The sequence below is a fragment of the Mustelus asterias genome, chromosome 27 (genome assembly GCF_964213995.1).
Source record: "Mustelus asterias chromosome 27, sMusAst1.hap1.1, whole genome shotgun sequence".
NCBI classification, from domain to species: Eukaryota; Metazoa; Chordata; class Chondrichthyes; order Carcharhiniformes; family Triakidae; genus Mustelus; species Mustelus asterias.
The window spans coordinates 12,344,280-12,368,280 of NC_135827.1; the positions used below are offsets into that span (position 1 = coordinate 12,344,280).

General features: G+C 46.0%; 2 pseudogenes; both read left to right on the plus strand.

Moving 5' to 3' along the window:
* The window catches only part of LOC144479891 (cytochrome b-like), a 130,387-nt pseudogene that overhangs the window by 18,419 nt on the left and 87,967 nt on the right, over positions 1-24,001 (plus strand).
* LOC144480089 (U2 spliceosomal RNA) lies at positions 23,162-23,269 on the plus strand (annotated as a pseudogene).

The following is a 24,001-nucleotide window of genomic DNA, read 5'->3' on the forward strand; positions in this document are numbered from 1 at the left end:
GTGCCTGATACAACCAGCATACGGCAGCTTAAAGATTGAGGCTGGTGGGAAAAGGCCACTTAAGAGCTTTGATAGGGGCATGGGTGGCCTTACTGTCTGAGGCCGTGTCTGCCCTACTGTAGTTCTGGAGTCACATGTAGGCCAAACCAGGTAATGACGGCAGATTTGCTTCCCTTAAGGGTATTAGTGAACCAGACGGGTTTTTACGGCAGTCTATAATGGTTCCATGTTCATCAGTAAATTCTTAATTCCAGACATTTTTTTAAAATTCAAATTCCACCATCTGCCGTGGCAGGATTTGAACCTGGGTCTCCAGAACATTAGCTGAGTTCTTGGATTTATAGTCAAGCGGTACTACCACTAGGCCAGTGGTTCCCAAACTTTTTTCACTGAGCCGCACTTTCGGAATAAAAATTTGCTTGTGCCTCACCAAATCTTTTATTGATACATTCAAAAAACAAAAAAAAACAATTCCTAGCAGTGCTTGATTCATAACATAGAACACAACTACTTTATAATATGATCATGGGATATCCAGAAAGTATAAAACAATGCTTGTTTAAACCATGTTTAAATATTTCTTTGATTGTCCTTGAATTTTCCCGCCACACTTGCCATCCTCTCTCGCCGCACCAGTGTGGCGCGCCGCACCCCGTGGGAGCCACTGCACTAGGCCATTACCTCCACATAAATATGCTGCCTGAGAGTGGGGTGGAGGCAGTTTCAATTGAGGCATTCAAATGAGAAGTAGATTTTTCTTTGAAAGGAGGAACGTGGAAGGCGGCAGGGAAAAAGTGGGGTACTGGCGCTAGGTATAATCTCTGAGGAAGAGGCGGCGCAGACATTACGGGCTGAATAGTCCCTTTCTGTGTTATAGCAATTCTGGGCAATGCTACTGCAGTGCAGGGAACCTAAAGGGTGCACAGCAGCAACTCACCAAGCCTGCTATAGCCACCCACCAAGCAACGTAGCACCTATCAGCAAAAGAACAAAGTAAGAAGTCTCACAATACCAGGTTAAAGTTCAACAGGTTTATTTGGAATCATGAGATTTTGGAGCGCTGCTTTTTATCAGATGAGTGCCTGATGAAAGAGCAGCGCTCCGAAAGCTCATGATTCCAAATAAACCTATTGGATTTTAAACTGGTGTTGTGAGACTTCTGACTGTGCACACCCCAGTCCAACGCCGGAATCTCCACATCAAAGGAACAAAAACAAAATTGAAAGGCATTACTGCCTGCAAGCTCCCCCCTGAGACACAAATCATCTGAAACGAGACATGTGCTGTCTTTGTTGCATTAAAATTTGGCAATTCCTTACCCATTGTTACCATGAGAACACCAATACCACAAATACTGGAGAGGCTCAAAGAAAGGCACACCATTACTTATTATGGTTAATCTGTATTGGCAATAAATGCCATTGTGCCAGTATCACCCATGCTTTGTTTTTATTAAGAATTTGATTTGATTTGATTTATTATTGTCACATGTATTAACATACAATGAAAAGTATTGTTTCTTGCGTGCTATAGACAAAACATACCGTTCATAGAGAAGGAAATGAGAGATTGCAGAATGTAGTGTTACAGTCATAGCTAGGGGTGTAGGGAAAGATCAACTTAATGCAAGGTAAGTCCATTCAAAAGTCTGACAGCAGCAGGGAAGAAGCTGTTTTTGAGTTGGTTGGTATGTGACCTCAGACTTTTGTATCTTTTTCCTGATGAAAGAAGGTGGAAGAGAGAATGTCCGGGGTGCGTGGGGTCCTTAATTATGCTGGTTGCTTTGCCGAGGCAGCGGGACGTGTAGACAGAGTCAATGGATGGGAGGCTGGTTTGCGTGATGGATTGAGCTACATTCATGACCTATTGTAGTTCCTTGCGGTCTTGGGCAGAGCAGGAGCCATACCAAGCTGTGATACAACCAGAAAGAATGCTATCTATGGTGCATCTGTAAAAGTTGGTGAGAGTCGTAACTGACATGCCAAATTTCCTTAGTCTTCTGAGAAAGTAGAGGCATTGGTGGCTTTCTTAACTATAGTGTCAGCATGGGGGGACCAGGACAGGTTGTTGGTGATCTGGGCACCTAAAACCTTGAAGCTCTCAACCCTATCTACTTCATCCCCATTGATGTAGACAGGAGCATGTCCTTCTTTATACTTCCTGAAGTTGATGACAATCTCCTTCGTTTTGTTGATATGAGGGAGAGACTATTGTCTTTGCACCCAGTTCACCAGATTCTCAATCTCATTCCTGTACTCTGTCTCATCATTGTTTGAGATCTGACCCACTATGGTGGTGTCGTCAGCAAACTTAAAAATCAAATTGGAGGGGAATTTGGCTGCACAGTCATAGGTGTATAAGGAGTATAGTAGGGGACTGAGAACACAGCCTTGTTGGGCACCGGTGTTGAGGATGATCGTGGAGGAGGTGTTGTTGCCTATCCTTACTGACTGTGGCCTGTGAGTTCGGAAGTTCAGGATCCAGTCTCAGAGGGAGGTGCTAAGGCCCAGGCCACGGAGTTTGGAGATGAGTTTCATGGGAATAATAGTGTTGAAGGCTGAGCTGTAGTCAATAAATAGGAGTCTGACATAGGTGTCCTTATTATCTAGGTGTTCCAGGGTTGAGTGCAGGGCCAGGGAGATGGCGTCTGCTGTGGACCTTTTGTGGCGGTAGGCAAACTGTAATGGATTCAGGTAGTCCAGGAGAATTGTCTTCAATGTTACAAACTGTCTCTCGGCGAGGACTTCAATTTGTTATGATTCAGGATGTGATACCCCGACTTGGTTATGCTCCTGGGTGAGCTAAGATGAATTGGCTTCCCGTCTTTATTTGACCCCCTTGGTTTGTCACAAGGTTAATTTAAAAATAATCCATTTTCTTATAGACACCTTCTCCCAGTCTAAAATATATTTACATTTTAAAAGGAGCCTGTGGTGAACCATAGAAGGTTACCACTATGGGTACTTGTATATATGTTACTCTCATTGCTGTTGGGGTTAGGGTTGTTGGGTGTTCCACCTGTTATTACTGTTTATGTGGTACACTCCGTTCGGCTCCGCCTAGGACTCCGCCTTCTTACAGGAGTATAAAGGTCACTGCTACTTCCTAGTAGTCTTTAGTCTGGGATAATATTGTTGAGTAGTGTGCTCCTATTTGTAGTGAATAAAAGCCTTTATTCCCGGGTACGTTCGAGCCTCCCGTGTGAATCAATCGCGCATCAGAGCCCATTCAACCAGGTGTTTTTATGTTCTAGAAAGAGTGAATTTATTAGTAACTAAAAAGTGAGAAAAATAAAAACACTCTCACATAAACACAGATTAGAAATGAGAAGTGAGTCCAAAAATAAAAAAAGTTATACAATATGTATGATTCGATCTTTGGCTCACCCATGAGGACTAGTTGGTGAAATGTTGCAGCTGTTAAGTTGGGTGATTCTGCTAGTTTTGACTTTGGCAGCAGAGCAATTGGTTTGGAGATTTTGGGTTCTGCAGGTGGAAGAGGTTGGTCTGTTAGTCTCTTTTCGACTGTGACATTGCTGGCTCGTGATTTGCTTTCAGTAATTACAGAGAGAGCGAGGGACTTTATTATCTGCCAGTGCAGGGATGTTCTATGCAAGATAGTAGGTGTTCTTCAGCTGTGGCCTTCACAGCACACACTAGTACAGTAGAACTAGAACCCTAGGCGAGCACACAGAGGCCATTGTTTTTTAGCCAATTTTCTTGTGCATTCTTGGAAGTGAAAAACACAAACAAGAACTGTTTTCTTTCAACACACATCATGTTCACAGTCTGAGATATAACTCACAGGAGCTGGTTTCTGCTGAGTTGGTAATTAACTTCCAAAATGAGAATATGGCATTGAGATAGAGAATCAGCCATCATCATATTGAATGGCAGAGCAGGCTTGAAGGGCTGAATGGCATACCCCTGATCCTAGTGTCAATTTCTATCCCTGCAAGAGATTACAGTTCTGTTTTTGTATTGCATTTCTTCCTTTGAAGTGTCTCTGTCTGAAATTGAGTGCAACATTCTGCTGTTTCTCTCAGGACTGTATAATCCACACAGTCAGTAAACTACATTCCAGACAGTCAATGAATTATACTCTCAGAATATATATTCACAGGCAACTTTGGCTCGTATGTCCTTTTTAAAAAACACATGTCTTGCTGAGAAGTTCACCATATCCGTAAGTAATTTGAGGTCATGACCAGTTGTCATGACAATAAATAGAATTTTTTGATTTGCTCATCCAATCCAATCAATCTATTTCATCGTTTGGAGGGTTCAGTCTTCCAGCGCTTGCAACTGCATTTCAGATAGACACTGATGGACAAGATGAAAATGATGTTTGCAATCCTGTCAATAAAGTCATATTCAGTTTTGGTAGAGATATTTCATAATCAGTGTTCCTCTTCGATTCCAGCTGGCAAGACAAGTAGACATTAATAAAAATAATAACAAAATGTCCTTACTTTGTTTGCACTTCACTTTAAGAACGCACTTCTCCAAATATAATAGTATCCACTCTAATCATTTAGGTGCAGATGGGAGAGGATGTTTTAACAATCACCTCTTAAAGGCATAAGGTTAATTTTAATCATTATCAGTATAAATATTGCAAATATGCATTCCATTTGCATGCAGTTTAATGGGAACTTGGACAGGTTCTACATCTGCCTGAAATGGAAGCTTTGTCACGGTAAATCTGAGAATCAGAACTCTGGAACGATAAAGCAGAGAAAGTGGGCATTTGGCCTACCATACTACTACTAGCTCTTTGGTAGAATTATCAAAAATAATTCCCACTCCTCTGTGGAACTTCTGGCCACCCACGCCCCAAGACCAGAAATTCCCGCCCGAGGTCAACAGATCTTTAAATGGTCCGCCAAATTTTCGTCCCGCCCAAGACGATTCCCAAAGCAGTCGAGATGGGAAAATTCCACCCTGTGTTAATTCAATTATTTACCTAATTCCCTTTGAATGATGTTATTAAATATGCTTCCACAGTTCATCCGGCAGTAAGGATACTTAAGTTGCGAGCAATAAAAGAATTAACTTCACAAAGTGAATCAAAGAAAAGGGTTTAATAAAGAAAGCTTCATTACACCAGCACGCACAGTGGTTAGCAGCAGTGCTAACCACTGTGCTACCTTGGGCGGCACAGTGGTTAGCACTGCTGCTTCACAGTTCCAGGGACTCGGGTTCGATTCCTGGCTTGGGTCACTGTCTGTGTGGAGTTTGCACATTCTCCCTGTGTCTGCGTGGGTTTCCTCTGGGTGCTCTGGTTTCCTCCCACAGTAAAAAGTCTCACAACATCAGGTTAAAGTCCAACAGGTTTATTTGGTAGCAAAAGCCAAAGTGGCTTTTGCTGCCAAATAAACCTGTTGGACTTTAACCTGGTGTTGTGTGGTGAACCATCGTTGGTTCCCACTGTGGGATTGTTCTAATGTTGTTGTTGGGCTAGGGTGGGATTGATACACCTGTGGTTGTTACTGTTGTGGCACATCCCAGTCGGGCTCCGCCTCCTGGGAGAGGTATAAGACCCCCTGCTCGGGCGGGACCTCTTCAGTCTGGGATAGTGTGTTAAAGTTCTGATAGTTCCATTGTTAGTTAATAAAAGCCTTCTTTTACCGAAGCTTTGTGCCTCGTGTCCAATTGATGTGCATCAATTTTATTAACTAACATTAAACTCTCGACGGAAGAAAAAAAAGAAAGGAGAGTATGGAGCAAATCCTAAAGCCAGAACGTCTGACGCTAGATCCACGTGCGGTGGGCGTTTCTAACACCTTCGACCACTGGCTGAAGTGTTTTGAAGATTACCTGGCAGCCTCCGCAGCGGTCACCACAGATGATGACAGACTCCGGGTCCTCCATGCGAGGGTAAGCGACACAGTCTACCTCGCGATCCGTGCGGCCACCACTTACCCGAGGGCCCTCGAGCTTTTAAAAAAGCACTATACGAAACCTCCTAACGAGATCCACGCTCATTACCTCCTCGCTACACGACGTCGGCAGTCGGGCGAAACCATGGAGGATTACGCCAATGAGCTCTTGCAGCTAGCCAGGGGCTGTGACTGCAAAGCTGTGTCGGCTGAGCAGTACATGTACGACCTCGCCCGAGATGCGTTTGTGGCAGGGGTAGGGTCTTCGTACATCCGTCTCAAGCTGCTAGAAAAGGGAAATCTCAACCTGACCCAAGCTATGGAATTAGCTGAAATGCTTGAGGTGGCTTCGAAGAGCTTGGTCCTGTATCCGGAGGACCACGTGGCGACAACGTGGCAGGAGCAGTCGCAAATCCCTCCTCGCCCCACGGGCTCGAAGTGCAGTGTTATGGCGTGCTCCCATGTGGACCAGACGATGGCTGCAGCCCCATGCGGCCCGCGGTGCTACTTCTGCGGAGGAGCCAAGCATCCACGACAAAAGTGTCCCGCTAAAGCGGTAGTCTGTACTTTATGCGGTAAAAAGGGGCATTATGCGAAGGTGTGCAGATCGAAGCCCAAGAACGGCAGTGCAGCCTGTGACCCTTCGGAACGGGGATCATCACCATCGTCGTCGAAGTGCTCACGGGGTTCGTCCACGTGCGAGCCCAGGACGACGCCATTGAGGTCGACGGAGTCGGAGGAGGATGACCACCAGGAGTCGCTACGTTTGGCGCCCTCACCCATGTGCGATTCATGGGGGCGACCATTTTGGTCGACGATGACCATGAGCGACCAGCAGGGGTCCTCAGCATCGACCTCAGCTGCCTGCAGTGACGTTCACGGACCAACGGTGGCGTCGATCACCCTGGACCAGGCTAAGCATCACAGGCTTGATTGTTCGATGATGGATATGCAGGTAAATGGTCGTGCAATTTATTGTCTGTTTGACAGCAGGAGCACTGAGAGCTTTATTCACCCTGACACTGTGAAGAGGTGTGGACTCCAGATTCAACCTGCCAAACAGACAATCTCTATGGCATCAAGGTCCCGGTCTGTCCCTGTGCTAGGACGTTGTGTGGTAACTTTGAAAGTGCAAGGCACAATTTACGAGCGATTCAGGCTCCTTGTGTTGCCGCATCTTTGCGCACCAATTCTCCTCGGACTAAACTTTATGGTCCACATGAAGAGTGTGATCCTACAGTACGGTGGGCCACTCCCTTCGCTGACAGTGGGGAACAGCTGCAGTCTCCAAATTGTCCAAAGCGCCCCGCCTGCAATCTTTCTACGTTAAAGATCACCACACCCTCTTTATTTCAGAATCTGGTACCAGGCTGCAAGCCCATCGCTACTAAAAGTAGGCGTTACAGCACTGAAGATCGGATCTTCATCAGATCTGAGGTTCAGCGACTCCTCAAAGAAGGGATCATACAGCCCAGTGTTAGTCCGTGGAGAGCACAGGTTGTGGTGGTCAAGAGCGGGAACAAACCCCGGATGGTCATTGATTACAGTCAGACCATTAATCGATATACGCAGCTGGATGCGTATCCCCTCCCGCGCATATCTGATATGGTCAATCAGATTGCGCAGTACCGGGTGTTCTCCACCATAGACCTTAAGTCTGCCTACTGCCAACTCCCCATTCGCCCAGAGGACTGATACTACACGGCCTTTGAGGCGGATGGTCGTCTGTATCAGTTCCTTAGGATTCCATTTGGTGTCACCAATGGGGTCTCGGTCTTCCAGCGTGCTATGGACTGAATGGTGGACCAGAACAGGCTGCGGGCTACCTTCCCGTACCTGGATAATGTCACCATCTGCGGCCGTGATCAGCAGGACCATGACACAAATCTCCAGAACTTTTTACGCACTGCATCTCGCCTGAATTTGACCTACAACAGGGAGAAGTGTGTATTCCGTACGCGCCGGTTAGCCATCCTGGGATACGTGGTGGAAAACGGGGTCATTGGCCCTGATCCAGACCGTATGCGCCCCCTTGCTGAACTTCCCTTGCCCGCTAGCGCAAAAGCACTGAGAAGGTGCCTAGGCTTCTTCTCCTATTATGCGCAGTGGGTCCCCAACTACGCGGACAAAGCCCGTCCGCTTATTAAGTCCACGACTTTTCCACTCACGCCAGAGGCCCAATTGGCCTTCAAGGAATTGAAACACGACATCGCGAAAGCCACGATGCACGCGGTAGACGAATCCATCCCTTTTCAGGTGGAAAGCGATGCATCTGATTTCGCCCTGGCTGCCACACTAAACCAGGCGGGCAGGCCCATCGCGTTTTTTTCCCGCACCCTCCAAGGCCCCGAAATTCGGCATTCAGCGGTGGAGAAGGAGGCCCAGGCCATTGTGGAGGCCGTCAGACACTGGCGCCATTACCTGGCGGGAAAGCGGTTCACCCTGATCATGGACCAGCGGTCCGTGGCGTTCATGTTCAACAACACGCAGAGGGGCAAGATCAAGAATGATAAGATCTTGCGGTGGAGAATTGAACTCTCCACCTATAACTACGATATCATGTATCGTCCAGGGAAACTCAATGAGCCCTCGGATGCCCTCTCGCGCGGAACATGCGCTACTACGCAGGAGGATCGCTTGAACGCCCTCCATAATGACCTGTGCCATCCTGGGGTCACTCGGCTCTACCACTTTGTCAAAGCCCGCAACCTGCCTTACTCGGTGGAGGACGTCAGGTCGGTGACAAGGACAAGGATTTGCGCGGAATGCAAACCGCACTTTTACCGACCTGACCGGGCACATTTGTTCAAGGCCACTCGCCCCTTCGAGAGGCTGAGTGTGGATTTTAAGGGCCCCCTTCCCTCAACAGATCGGAACGTGTACTTTCTGAACATAATAGATGAGTACTCCCGGTTCCCGTTTGTTGTCCCCTGCGCGGACACGTCGGCTGCCACGGTGATCAAGGCATTCCGTGATCTTTTTACCCTGTTCGGGTACCCCAGCTATATCCATAACGACAGGGGCTCGTCGTTCATGAGTAATGACTTGAGGCAATTCCTGCTCTCATACGGGATTGCCTCTAGTAGGACCACGAGTTACAACCTTAGGGGTAATGGACAGGTGGAACGAGAGAATGCTACAGTCTGGAAGGCTGTCCTATTGGCGCTGAAGTCCAAAGGCCTTCCAGTCTCCTGTTGGCAGGAGGTCCTCCCTGATGCGCTTCACTCCATTCGCTCCCTCCTGTGTACGGCAACCAATGCTACTCCCTACGAGAGGATGTTCTCATTCCCTCGGAAGTCGTCCTCGGGGATCTCTTTACCAGCCTGGTTGACGTACCCGGACCCGTCCTCCTGCGGCGACATGTACGGGCCCGCAAGTCCGACCCCTTGGTCGAATAGGTCCACCTCCTCCACGTCAACCCTCAGTATGCCTATGTGGCATATCCTGACGGGCGAGAGGACACAGTCTCGATCCGAGACCTGGCGCCCGCAGGGGACGTAGCAACTCCTGTCGCTCCCATACCCCCAGTGACGAATCCCTTATCCCTTATTTCTCCCCCGGACGTGGCGCGGACAGCATCGGGACCTATGCTTAACAGTCTTACCCCAATGCACAGCTTGCCTGAGCCCCGAAGATCGTCGCCATCGCAGAATGTATCGGGATCCCCTGCGCTACCGTTTCATCAGGGTCAACCGGCCTGTGAGTCCGTGGGAGAACAGCTGGACGCTGTTTTGGGGAGAACGCCACCGCAAGTGCCTACTCCGGTGTCACCACCGGTATTGAGGAGGTCACAACGACGGTGCGGTCCTCCAGACCGTCTGAACTTATAATCTGTTGACATTTTAGTCTGTTTTCGTACCCCGCCGGCCTTTGTTCTCAAAGGAGGGGTGAATGTGGTGGACCATCGTTGGTTCCCACTGTGGGACTGTTCGAATGTTGTTGTTGGGCTAGGGTGTTCCCACTGTGGGATTGTTCTAATGTTGTTGTTGGGCTAGGGTGGGATTGATACACCTGTGGTTGTTACTGTTGTGGCACATCCCAGTCGGGCTCCGCCTCCTGGGAGAGGTATAAGACCCCCTGCTCGGGCGGGACCTCTTCAGTCTGGGATAGTGTGTTAAAGTTCTGATAGTTCCATTGTTAGTTAATAAAAGCCTTCTTTTACCGAAGCTTTGTGCCTCGTGTCCAATTGATGCGCATCATGTTGTGAGACTTCTTACTGTATTTACCCCAGTCCAACACCGGCATCTCCACATCACTCCTCCCACAGTCCAAAGATGTGCGGGTTAGGTTGATTGGCTATGCTAACTTGCCCCTTAGTGTCCCAAGATGCGTAGCTTAGAGGGATTAGCGGGTAAATATGTACGGATACGGGGATAGGGCCCAGGTGGGATTGTGGTCGGTGCAGACTCGATGAACTGAATGGCCTCTTTCTGCACTGTAGGGTTTCTATGATTTAGGCCACAACCTGGGCCACACAAGCTCCTCATAATCCCCCTCTGCTTTCTATTTATACCGGGTCAGCTGATCAGCTGTTCACCACATCATTTTGCCATTGGTTACGTTGTCTACTGGGTCAGCTGACCTGCACAGCATGCTACCATTGGTCACATTATAATAGCTGCCATCCTTTCAGTTAATGCATTCCAGATCATAAATGGCTGTGTGAAAACAAATCCTCATGTCGCCTCTTTTACCAGTCACCCGAAGTCTGTGTCCTATAGTTACGAGCATTTCTGTCAGTGGAAGCAGTTTTCGCTTTTGTTACTCTGGCAAAAACATTCCTGATTTTGAGCACCTCAATCAAATATCCTCTTAACCTTCTTGACTTTAAGGAGAACAATCACAGTTTCTGCAATCTCTCGGTGTAACTGAAGTCCCTCATCCTTGGTAGTATTCCAATAAATCTCGTCTGCAATCTTTCTGAGGCCTTGACATCCTTTCTGAACTGTGGCACCTCAAAAATGAACACAATGTTTTGTAAAGGTGCAACATACCTTCCTTGCTTTTATATTGAATTCTTCTATTGATTAAGTCAGGGGTCACAATCTGAGGATACAGGATGGACCATTTAGGAGAGAGATGAGGAGAAATTTCTTCACCCAAGGAGTAGTCAGTTGTGGAATTTGATACCACAGAAAGTGTTTGAACACCGCTCGACAATCACCAGGCAAGACTGTTCTCTTCCTGTTGGGGAGCACTTCAGCGGTCACGGGCATTCGGCCTCTGATATTCGGGTAAGCGTTCTCCAAGGCGGCCTTCGCGACACACGACAGCGCAGAGTCGCTGAGCAGAAACTGATAGCCAAGTTCCGCACACACAAGGACGGCCTCAACCGGGATATTGGGTTCATGTCACACTATTTGTAACTCCCACAGTTGCGTGGACCTGCAGAGTTTCACTGGCTGTCTTGTCTGGAGACAATACACATCTTTTTAGCCTGTCTTGATGCTCTCTCCACTCCCATTGTTTTGTTTCTTAAAGACTGGATTAAATAAAACAAATCTCACAAATATACTAAACATTAAAGAGAATTGTAAGATTTCAAGGGGGAATAGACAGACTGGTGAAATAGGTAGACATATGGCAGATTAAATTATAGTAAGAAGTTTAACAACACCAGGTTAAAGTCCAACAGGTTTATTTGGTAGCAAAAGCCACACAAGCTTTCGAGGCTCTGAGCCCCTTCTTCAGGTGAGTGGGAATTCTGTTCACAAACAGAACTTATAAAGACACAGACACAATTTACATGAATAATGGTTGGAATGCGAATACTTACAACTAATCCAGTCTTTAAGAAACAATGGGAGTGGAGAGAGCATCAAGACAGGCTAAAAAGATGTGTATTGTCTCCAGACAAGACAGCCAGTGAAACTCTGCAGGTCCACGCAACTGTGTGCTGGCCAAAAACAAACTAGCCACTAATCCCACGTTCTAACACTTGGTCTTACAGGATCCAGCACTTCAGCTGCATGTATAGATACCTTTTAAATTAGGTGAGCATTTCAACCAACTTAAGCCATGAATTCCAGATGTTCACTGCCCTCTGGGTTAAAAGGCTTTTCCTTACGTCCCTTCAAATCCTTCTATCAATCACCTTAAAAATATGCCCCCTGATAATTGACCCCTCAGTTAAGGGAGACAAGTCTTTCCTGTCTACTCTATCTAGGCGCCTCATATTTTTGTACCCCTCAATTAGGTCGCCGCTTAGCCTCCTTCATTCCATGGAAAACAACCCTACCCAATCCGATCTCTCCTCATTGCGGCAATTTTCAAGCCCGGGCAAGATTCCTGTAAATCTCCTCTGCACTCTCTCCAGAGCAATGATACCCTTCCCGTAATGTGGTGACCAGAACAGTACACAAGATTTCAGCTGTGGCCGAACCGTTGTTTTATACAGTTCCAACATTACATCTCTGTTTTTTGTATGTAATGCCTTGCGCAATAAAGGAAAGCATTCCATCGGCTTATCTACCTGTCCGGCCAATTTCAAGGACTTATGAACATGTTTTAAAGTTTATCTATTAGTGTCACAAATAGGCTTACATTAACACTGTAATGAAGTTACTGTGAAAATCCCCTCGTCACCACACTCTGGCAGCTGTTCGGGTACACTGAGGAAGAATTTAGCATGGCCAATGCACCTAACCAGCACGTCTTTCAGACTGTGGGAGGAAACCAGAGTACCCGGAGGAAACCCACGCAGACACTGGGAGAACATGCGGACTCTGCACAGACAGTAACCCAAGCCGGGAATCAAACCCTGGTCCCTAACGCTGTGAGGCAGCGGTGCTAACCACTGTGCCACAGTGCCGCCCCAAGGTTATGTTTGGACATGCTGTCCAAGGTCGCTCACTTCTTCAACCCCATTCAACAGCTTCCCGTTTATTAAGTATTCCCTTGCTTTGTTTGCCTTCCCCAAATACATTACCTTACATTTTTCTGGATTGATTTGCACTTGCCACTTCTCTGTCCACTCAACCAAACCACTGATATCATTCTTGAGTTGATAGTTATCCTCTTCATTGTCAACTGAATGGTCAATTTTTGTCATTTGCAAATTTTCCAATCATGCAGCCCACATTTAAGTCTGAAGCATTAATATTATACAAAAAACAGCCAGAGTCCAAACACTAAGCCCCATCAAACTCTACTGCAAACGGTTTTCCATTTGCAAAATACATTCATTGCATTGAGTGTGGGTAGAAGGGGGGCTGTGGTGAGAGAGTCACAGTGAAGGGGAAGTGGGTCAGAATCAAGGGCATGGGGGTGGCTTCTTGGGCATGGATGGGAGGGGAAGTGTAGCCCCTTCCCGATGTCAGGTCCTATGATCAGGTGCGGAGTGCCCATGAGTAAGATACCCTCCCATCCCTCATTAAGTCTACAACAAAACTAGACATGATGTAAGGAAAACTTTGGTAGCTTTGAGAACCATAGATGCAAAGTCACCAATTCCTTGCAAGCATGCCATAGTTACCACTCAACATGCCTTAAAGAACTCATACATTGTATACCAAAATGTTATTTTCACTGGGAAAACTCCCGGTTCCTTGTCAAAAGAATGTTATGGGATCTTTTAAACTACCTGAATAAACACGTGTAACCTCGGCTCAACACTTCATCCAAAAGATGGGCTGTAACAAACATGGTCAACCTACAGCACGTGGACTGCAGCGATTCAAGAAGGCGGTTCACCATCACCTTCCCAAGGGCAACTAGGGGTGGGCAATAAATGTTGGCCAGCCAGCGACGCCCATGTCCCACAAATGAATGAATTAAAAGATTGCAAATGAAGAGACATTGAAAACCGTGGAGTTTATCCAGTGGAATGGCGATAATTAGTGAAGTGTTCAAAGTTTCGAAAGGATTCGAGAGAGTAAATGGTGAAAAGTTATTTCGACTAGTTGGCGAATGTGCAGTGTTAATTCAGGATTTTGAGCATTGCAGCCCAGTTTTAATAAAAGACTTGAACTGTCAGGATTTGAGGAGTAAGCTGTTTGCCGAGGGATTTGTTTAAAAAGGGGAATTATCTCCAGCAGCTCAATATAGTAATGAAAAGAAGATTATAAGGTAACCACTCAGGACTAACACTGAGGCACCTGTCATGCCACATAACAGTTCTCTGTGATTTGAGATCATGATTACTGAAATGTAGAGATAGTTTCTTAATAACTTTTATATTAAACATTATGCACAGTGGAGGCGTATTACATTACCGCATGTGTAGAAGATTCAAGTTCCTATATTGAAGATCTTGTAGCACCTTAAATAATGCGTTAATTCTTTTTCTGTCTTTGTTGACAATTTTCTCCACTTCCTGCTCTTGAAGGTGTTGCTGAGGCAGAGTCTTTGGAGTGGGATTTGAACCTTTGCTTTTCTGACTTAGAGACAAGAGTGCTTCCCACTGGATGACTATAACTGTGCCACAGGACTAAATTGCAATATGCCTGATCTTGGCCGAGCTAAGGTAAACTAATTTAATGCAGACTGGGAGCTGAAGCTAGTCATATTGCTGGATCTCATGGTCTAATCACATGGGTTTTTAATGAAGACTTTTAATAAGAAGTCTTAAAAACATTACTGTCAGTTCGTATCTAAACAATTACCTTGTATTACAATTTCCAACTGGACCTCAGGTATTTTTAATATTAGTGAAGGTTAATTGTTGGGTCTTCTTTGGTGGATTATTGAATTTATAAGGGGGTCGGTTAGCTCAGTTGGCTGAACAGCTGGCTTGTGATGCAAAACAACCGCATGGGTTCGATTCCTGTACCGGCTAAAGTTAAAGTTAAGTTTCTTTATTAGTCACTAGTAAGGCTTACATTAACACTGCAATGAAGTTACTGTGAAATTCCCCTAGTCGCCTCAGTCCAGCGCCTGTTCGGGTGAATGCACCTAACCAGCATGTCTTTCAGAATGTGGGAGGAAACCGGAGCACCTGGAGGAAGCCCACGCAGACACAGGGAGAACTTGCAAACTCCATACAGAGAGTGACCCAAGCCGGGAATCGAACCCGGGTCCCTGGTGCTGTGAAGCAGCAGTGCCAACCACTGTACTACCGTGCCGCCCCTGAGGTTATTCATGCAGTTCCCACCTTCTCAATCCTCCCATTGCCTGAGGTGTGGCGATCCTCAGGTTAAATCACCATCAGTCAACTCTCCCCCTCAAAGTGGGGAACGGCATCTGGGACTATGGCGACTTTACTTCACTTCATTGAATCTGATTGGTTCCATGTCCAGTCTCTGAGTGAATTATAGCCTGGGAAATGGTAGGAGCAGATCAAATGCCTTGATATATTTGGGTTTGGAAAGAGAAAATTCCTCAAGGTTCCTACAACTGGTATTCATCCGGTGACTTCTGTGCAAAAAGACATGAGTGCGCAGGGGGAAACTTATCAGGCTCTGCAATGTCCCCTAAAATATTGGGTAGCCTGCCATCACTTAGTCATGGCAAGTAACATCAAGGAAGTGGAATCTCAGAATAAAAATAGAAATTAGCAAAAAGAAATTCATAAATGCCAGAAAAAAACTCCTTGGCCAGAATTCTCCGATCTCATTGACCACCACTGCCAGTGAGGATGGAGAACTTGATGCTCAGCCAAATCCCCATTCACTGCAGTGGGACTGGAGAATGGGCAAAGTCGGAGAATCCCAGCCCTTTACTGAACAGAGGGTGGAATTTCTCCAGTCGGTAAATGAACTGAGAAAAGTCAGTGCAGTGCGGAGTTTGCACATTCTCCCGTGTCTGCGTGGGCTTCCGTCAGGTGCTCCATCTGGTCCCACAGTCCAAAGATGTGCGGGTTAGGTTGATTGGCCATGCTAACTTGTTGCTTAGTGTCAGGGGGATTAGCAGGATAAATACTTGGGGTTATGGGCCCTGATGGGATTGTGGTCAGCGCAGCCTCGATGGGCTGAATGGCCTCCTTCTGCGCTGGAGGGATTCTACGATTCTAAGTACTATCCTCTCTTTTGAAAAAATAAAATCAAAGGGACCTGTCCATCTGTGACTTTGACAGTCACAGAATGTAAACAGTTCAATGCTCACTTAATCAGCAAGCATATTCTTTTTAAAAGTAAACCTGTTGTAAACAAGAAAGGGGGAAAAAGTGAAGCTGTTTGACCTCTCCCCATCTCATTGTAGCAGTTTGGGCTAATCACAGAGAAAAGCAGCGGAGGAAAAAACATTTATGTTAATCCAAATATAAAGCTATACAGGTGGAATTAATGCAATCGAGAGTTGAGCTTCAATGGGTTGATTGTTTTTTTATTCTCCTTGCGCCTGACCTTCTTCTCAGCTGAATGTTTATGATTCAATTCACAAATATTGAAAATGAAAGATTATGAGGGAAGGAAAATTCAAACTCGGGAGTTCACTTTATCCCATAAATCCTGATTCGTGTGAGAAGGATAGGTTCATGTTTCAAATGTGCGTTTCCAATGCAGACATTATATAGCAGGAACAGAAGCTCGGAGTGCACAGGTGCTCTGACTCCTCATCTGGCTGTGGGCCAGATCTGTGATGTGTTTTCTTACTCTGCCGGTAAAATTGTCTCGGGAAAGAGGTTATATTTAAAACCGTCCTTGTTTACAGACAGGGTCAGTACTTCCAGCTGACTGACTACAAGCCAATCAATATTTCATTTTATATAATTGGCACATTCAATTTGACAGCACAATAAGTCCATAAGCCCCTTTCTGACGCAGTGGTTGAAAGCAGAAAAGAAAAACAGCTTCTGCAACGAAAAAGAATTGGAGCAAGGAAATTCTGATTTACACAGATGCTATCTGCCGTTTTTGGCTTTCGCGGGGCGTGGGTGTTGCTGACGGGTCAGCGTTTACTGCCCATTGCTAATTATCCTTGAGGAGATGGTGGCGAGCCGCCTGCTGTCGTGTCATCCCTGTGGTGGAGGTACACCCACCGCGCTGGTTGGAGTTCCAGGGTTCTGAGTTAGTGCTGGTGAAAGATTGGCAATATTTGGGTATATTTCCAAGTCAGGATGGTGCATGGCTTGCAGGGGAACTTGCAGGTGGAGACTGCCCTTGCTGCCCTTGTCTTTTGAGCTGTTAGAGGTCGCGGGTTTGACAGGTATGGTATGCTTGGATGAGGCACTTCACCTTTGCCCCAATTCATTGTGGTTTGTTTTCAAAGTTATTCTGCAGATTTGTGACGCGGGGTCCTTAAAAGTACAAGAACAGGGACCTCCTCAGAATGAGTAGTGCCAACATCTTCTGATCATGAGTGTTCTCTTTTACTGGACGAAGCTCTGTATAGTTCAAAGCGGGAGCAATATGGCAAGGTGCCTCTAACTTCTCTTAGCTAGATTGCAATGTACCACCCACAGCTACTACATATTGGAATGAGATGCCCTGAGCAGCTTATACTTTCTTTATAGCGGTCTAGAAATAATAGGTCACTCATACTCAGCAGGAAGTGAAGATTGCTGGCAATAACACTTCTCCCTCGACCTGCTGAAATTTCATTTCGATTCTTTCAAAGATGAAATCCACACAATTAATTCAGAGGATGACTACATGCCCTGAACTTACAACCCTGTAAACAACAGGAGACTTTTCTTTTGCTACTTTGTAATGAGGGTTTGGTGTTTGTGTGTGTGTGTGTGTGTTCAACTGTAATCACAATGTATCATTTAACAATTGACCGGAGCACCTAGATTTTCTGTGTATCGTGAAGGAGTTGTTAGCTATTTGTACCAATCTCAAGAGGACTTGAATACCAAAGGAATGTCGTACTGAGCCTTGGAGAGACCCCCCAACTGGAGTATTGTGTTCACTTCAATAACCTATCTAAACCAAGTTGATGCTAAGACTTGCAGAATGGTAGCAAACTTTTTAGTCCAATGCAGCAACATCACTTTCATTTATGCGGTGCCACTAAAGTAATAAAATGTCTCAAGGTAACAGAAGTATGAGGGAATTTATTAAAGTCTTGCTTGCTGACAGTTTCAGGGAAATTGCTATCCCCCTTGGCAAGCAATTTTGTGAACTTTTATCCCAAGTGAATACAGAAGCAAAGGCCAATTTTATAGAAATAAAGCTAGCCAGTGATCACGAGTCAAGATTAGAAGCTCAATTTTGGTTGAAACCATACTATTGTTATGCCCAGTACATCCACCACCGAAGTACAGTCACAGTCGTGCCATCTACAAGAGGCACGACAGCAACTCACCAAAGCTTCTTCGACAGTACCTTCCAAACCTGCAACACCTACCACCTCAAAGGACAAGGGCAGTAACTGCATGGGAACACCAGCACCTGCAGGTTCCCCTCAAAGCCACTCACCATCTTGACTTGGAAATATATCGCTGTTCCTTGACTGTTGCTGGGTCAAAATCCTGGAACCCCCTCCTAAACAGTAATATGGTGTGTACCTACACCACATGGATTTAAGTGGCTCAAGAAGGCAGCTAACAACTACCTTCTCAAGGGAAATTAGGGAAAAAACTAGCCTAGCCAGTAACATCCGATGAACAGATAGTCCTGGAATTTCCTTCCTAAACTTTATCCCCACTCTACCTCTCTCTCTCTCTCCCATTTATTATTCCTTTAAGATCTAATCTGACCTTGCTCTACACCCTATCTGTAACTGCAACATAATATTCTGCACCCTCTCCTTTCCTTCTCCACTATGTACTCTATCAATAGTGTGTTTTCTCAGTATAGCGCACAAGAAACAAAACTTTTCACTGTATCCCAATCCCAATATATGTAACAATAATAAATCATATCAAATCTATCTCTTTGATCAAGCTTTGCGTTACCACTGCTAATATCTCCATGTTGGTTGGTGTCAAATTTAGACTTTAAAGCTCGTATGATACATCTTGAAATATAAAAGATTTACTCAGGGTTGGCACTCTGGTCTCTGACTGGAGCAGCACTGAGAGATTTCACACTGGAGAAAAGCGTTGCTCTCATCCAACATAATTTATTCATTTCCTTCCTTCTTTCCTTCCTGCCTCCCTTCCTTCCTTCTCTGTCTCTCTCCCTTCCATCCTTCTCGCTCTCTCTCTCTCCCTTCCTTTCCTCTCTCCCCCTCTCCCTCTACCTCTTCCACACTTCTCTCTCTCCCTCCCTCTCCTCCTTCCTTCCTTCGCTCTCTCACTTTCTTCTCTCTCTCTCTTCCTTCTCTTTCTCTCTTCTCTGGGTGGGATTTTACGGTCTCACTTATCCCGAAACCGGAAAATCCCACACGAGATCAACGGACCTTTCCATGGTCTGCCCCTCACCTGCTCCGATTCCTGTAGCAGGCGGAACGGGACATTTCTGGCCTCTTTCTCTCTTTCTTTCTTCTCTTTCTCTATCCCTCTATTCTGCTTGTTGATGGGAGGTCTGCAGTCAATGTTCCAATCACAAACACATCAAGCTCAGTAAAGTTGTCAAAATGAATGATTTCAATTCCTCCCCCAGCACTGCACCTGACCGCAAATGTCCAGAAAAATGACAGGGTTAATCTGGACCTGACAAGAGTTCAGTGTGCAGGTTAGGTATATGAATTAACACGGAGCAAGATTTGATAAGCGAGAGATCAGTCAGGATGTGAAACTAGAGAGTGTGAGAGTTATGCAGGATGTCAGCGGTAATGAATACAAGTTGTCAAAGCAGCCAAATGTTAATGTGGCTATAAATGCAGAATTTACGTTCAAATATCAAGGGGAATACTCGACAGAAAAATGTTGAAGATTATTATTCCACGTAATTCTGGAGTGATAGTCTTCAATCAGTGCCTGTACACCTCCTTCACAAGAGCAATAAACTGTAATCAGGCAGCATGGGAAATCCAGCGACTAAAAAATAAGCTTTTCAAGGGGGAGAGGCACCGCAGCAGGTGGAGGGGGTTGAAGCGAGCATGTGGACTGGTAGCAAGTGGGAGATTTCTAAGAGACCAGAAGCAGCAATACATTTCCTTCCCATCTTCGATTTCCTTCCAATATAATCAAAACCAACATGATTTTGAGACAGGGAAATTGTGCTTGACAAATTTACTGGAGCACTTTGAGGATGTAACAAACAGGGTGGATACAGTGGAACCAGTGGATGTAGTATACTTAGATCAAAGGGTATTTGATAAGGTGCCACTTAAAGGTTACTGAACCAGACAGGAGCTCATGGTGTTTGGGGCGACTTATTAGCATGGGTAAAGGATTGGCTCACTAACAGAAGGCAGGGTTTAAAGTTTATTTATTAGTGTCACAAGTAGGCTTACATTAACACTGCAATGAAGTTACTGCGAAAATCCCCCAGTCGCCACACTCCAGCGCCTGTTTGGGTACACCGAGGGAGAATTTAGCATGGCCAATGCACCGAAGCAATATGTCTTTCAGACTGTGGGAGGAAACCGGAGTACCTGGAGGAAACCCACACAGACACGGAGAGAATGTGCAGACTCCGCAAAGGCAGTGACCCAAGCCTGGAATCGAACCCGGGTCCCCCTGGCGCTGTGAGGCAGCAGTGCTAACCACTGTGCCCCGTGCAGAGAATCAAGCAGGAGACCCAAAATGGCTTTTACACCAGCGAGATTTCCCTGCGGAAATCTAAAACTCGGGGACAGAGTTTAAAAGTAAGTGATTTTCCATTTGAGACGGAGATGAAGAAGAATTTCTTCTCTCAGAGGGTCAGTCATCGTTGGAATTCTCTTCCACAGAGCACAGTGGAGGCTGGGTCATTGGTTATATTCAAGACTGAGTTAGATTTTTGATTGGAAAGGGAGTTAAGTATTATAGGGGAGAGAGGTGGGGGCAGGAAGCAGACAGCAAAGTGGAGTTAAGGCCACAATTAGATGAGCCATTATCTTAACGAATGGTGGAGCAGGCTTGACGGGCTGAATGGCCTTTTCCTATTCCTATTTATAATGATATTACAATCTCTATTTAATGTGGGCTAGTTTTAGCATCAATTTAGTGAATGGAAAAGATGGGAGATTATTACAACACTCTTCTGGGGGAATAGATACTCAAAACATGGGTGATTCTGCAAATCCTCCTGAAAGCTCAGTCTCATATCTTATCTACAGCTTTGTTACCTTAAGAGAGGCTCTTTGGTCAACTCCAGGGATCAACAAGAGATCAACTCTCAAATCAGAATTCAGGCCTGTGTTTAGTTCTCAGTTCTTGCAATTTTCCATCTGTTTACATAAGTGGAAAATAGTCCAGATCCCAACCTGAATTCCAGACCTGCGCTCTCGATGCAGGATACCTTCTTCATTTGAGTGCGGAATTTTACAGACCCTCCTGCCAGTGGGATCCTCCAGTCCCACCAAGCCAATGGGCTTTTGAATAGCTCACTGCATTTTCAGGTCCCATTCCCCAGCAACCCAAGAAGAAACCTTCAAAGAGGTTGCTTGAGTTGCCTGCCCTCTACAGGAATGTAACTGACACAGCAGGAGCTGCTGTCATTGGAACCAGGCCAACTAGTTTCATTTATATTTATTTATGATTGTCACAAGTAGGCTTACATTAACAGTGCAATGAAGTTACTGTGGAAATCCCGTAGTCGCCACACTTCGGCATCTGTTCAGGAACAGTGAGGGAGAATTTAGCATGGCCATTGCTAAATGGACAGTGGGAGGGAACCAGAGCACCCCGAGGAAAACCCACGCAGATATGCGGAAAACATACAAACGCCACATAGACAGTGACCCAAGTTGGGAATCGAACCCAAGTCTCTGGTGCTGTGAGAACAAAGGACAAAGAACAAAGATAAATAAAGCACAGGAACAGGCCCTTCAGCCCTCCAAGCCTGCACCGACCATGCAGCCCAACTGAATTAAACCCCCTCCCCTTCCAGGGACCATATCCCTCTATTCCCATCCTATTCATATATTTGTCAAGATGCCCCTTAAAAATCACTATCGTATCTGCTTCCACTACCTCCCCTGGCAGCGATTTCCAGGCACCCACACCCTCTGTCTAAAAAACTTGCCTCGTACATCTCTTTTAAACCTTGCCCCTCGCACTTTAAACCTATGCCCCCTAGTAATTGAATCTTCCATCCTGGGAAAAAGCTTCTGACTATCCACTCTGTCCATGCCCCTCAATCTTGTAGACTTTTATCAGGTTGCCTCTCAATTTCCGTCGTTCCAGTGAGAACAAATCAAGTTTCTCCAACCTCTCCTCATACCTAATGCCCTCCATACCAGACAACATCCTGGTAATCTTTTCTGTATCCTCGCCAAAGCCTTCTCATCCTTCTGGTAGTGCGGCGACCAGGATTGAACACTATGGGCCCTATTTCACCATATTAATTCTAAGTGCTGGGCGGACTTGAAACTGCGAGTGTTTCAGATCCGACTTTTATTCCCGTTCTCAGGCGCCCCCAAACGCACTCTGCCTAAAAAAAATCAGCGATTCCGAATCATGCTGTCGAAGCCTGTGGGCGGGGCTTAACATGCCCAAAATCCTGCAGCTCCGATCGACACCTCCAAGCCTGAGCATGTGCAGAAAAAATAAATGATAGAATGCGGCTCCCCTGCCACATCGCTCCCGGATGATTGCCCCACCCCCCCAACATTACTGACCCCCTTATCCCCCCACCTGCCCCGCCACCCAAACCGATTGCAGGTCCCTCCCCCCCTTCCCCCTCACGGATCTCAGGCAGAGCGGCAGCAGACCAACCCCTCCCCCACCGATCTCAAGCAGAGAACCTTCAGCACTTACCTCCTCACTAACTAGAGCGCCCGAATTGGACTTTAGTGGAGCATATCTGCTTCACGCCGATTCTGGATGGACGAACGCGGTGGTAAAAGGCAAAGTGCCGGGAAGGTTGGGTGTGCAGCCCATTAAGTCAATCTAATTGCATGCAAATGCATTTAAATGGCTGTCACACCTGTTTTGGGCGTGGCCCGAATCGCGGCCATTTTCGGGCCTTGGTAAAGGGGGAACTGGCACGGAGGCGGGCGTGAATCATGCTACTCGCCTCATGCCCAACTTTACCACGTTTTTGCGCCCGAACACGGGTGCACCGCGATGGTAAAATCGGGCCCTATATTCCAAAGTGCAGCCTAACTAAGGTTTTATAAAGTTGCAACTTGACTTGCCAACTTTTAAACTCAATGCCGCGGCCAATGAAGGCAAGCATTCCGTATGCCTTCTTGACTACCTTCTCCACATGCGTAGCCTTCCCCCAATTTATCACCTTTACTTGAGGACTACACTTATCTTTATCCATCAGTACCTTAAAGCTGACTGAATTGTGGTCACTTGAGGCACCAGTGCTAACCACTGTGCCACCTATCTTTAAGCTGCTGCATATCTCCGTGTATTAAGCAACTGCTTCTCGGCCTTTTGGCTAAGATCAAGTGTAGTATGGGTTGCCTGCGCTTGATCGAGGTCATTAGGTCACATTATAAACTTCATTTTCATATGAAGCAATTTTTATCAAGCGACATCTCGGCCTTTTGGCTAAGATGCAAATAAAATCAAGCCTTGGAGAAGGAAGACCTGCGCCTCCTCCAATCAGCTTGGCTCATGTAGATCAGGCCCAGGACAGGGTAAAGGGTCGCTTGCCCTGTCTTGTCAGCCTGGATCGGAAATGTCTCAACTTGTTGAGACTCTGAATTGGACTTGATTTGATTGAATTGGAAAAGTATAAAAGAAAAACTGCAAAATACTTCCAGAGCACCAGCAGCAGGGAAAGAAAAATCGGAAAATAACTCTGCCTGGCTGTAAAGATCTTTTGTTATCTGGAATGTTGTCACTGAGTGCTGCAATCCGTACACACAATTAATAATCATTTACTGAAGCATAGTTGCTGCAACTTGTGGCCAACATTGGGAAACGTGTGGTTTGGTCTCTAGATAGTAATAAAAAGGACCCATCTTACTCCATCATCTTTAGTACAATTTCTCCAAGCTTGTCTTTTCTTTCAAGTAGGCTGTGGGGAACATGTGAGTCCAGGACAAGGGGGAATAAATGTAACAGATCAAATAAATAATTTAGATGGAATTACTTTAGACAGAGAATGCAGACGTTGCTACCACATGGAGGGGCTGAAACGGATGGTACTGAAACATTTAGGAGGCTTGACGTACACAGGTGGGAGAAGGGTATATTTTGGGTTGGGGAGTGGCAAGTTGGAAAGAGTCAGTGAGGGTGGGTGTCGACTTATC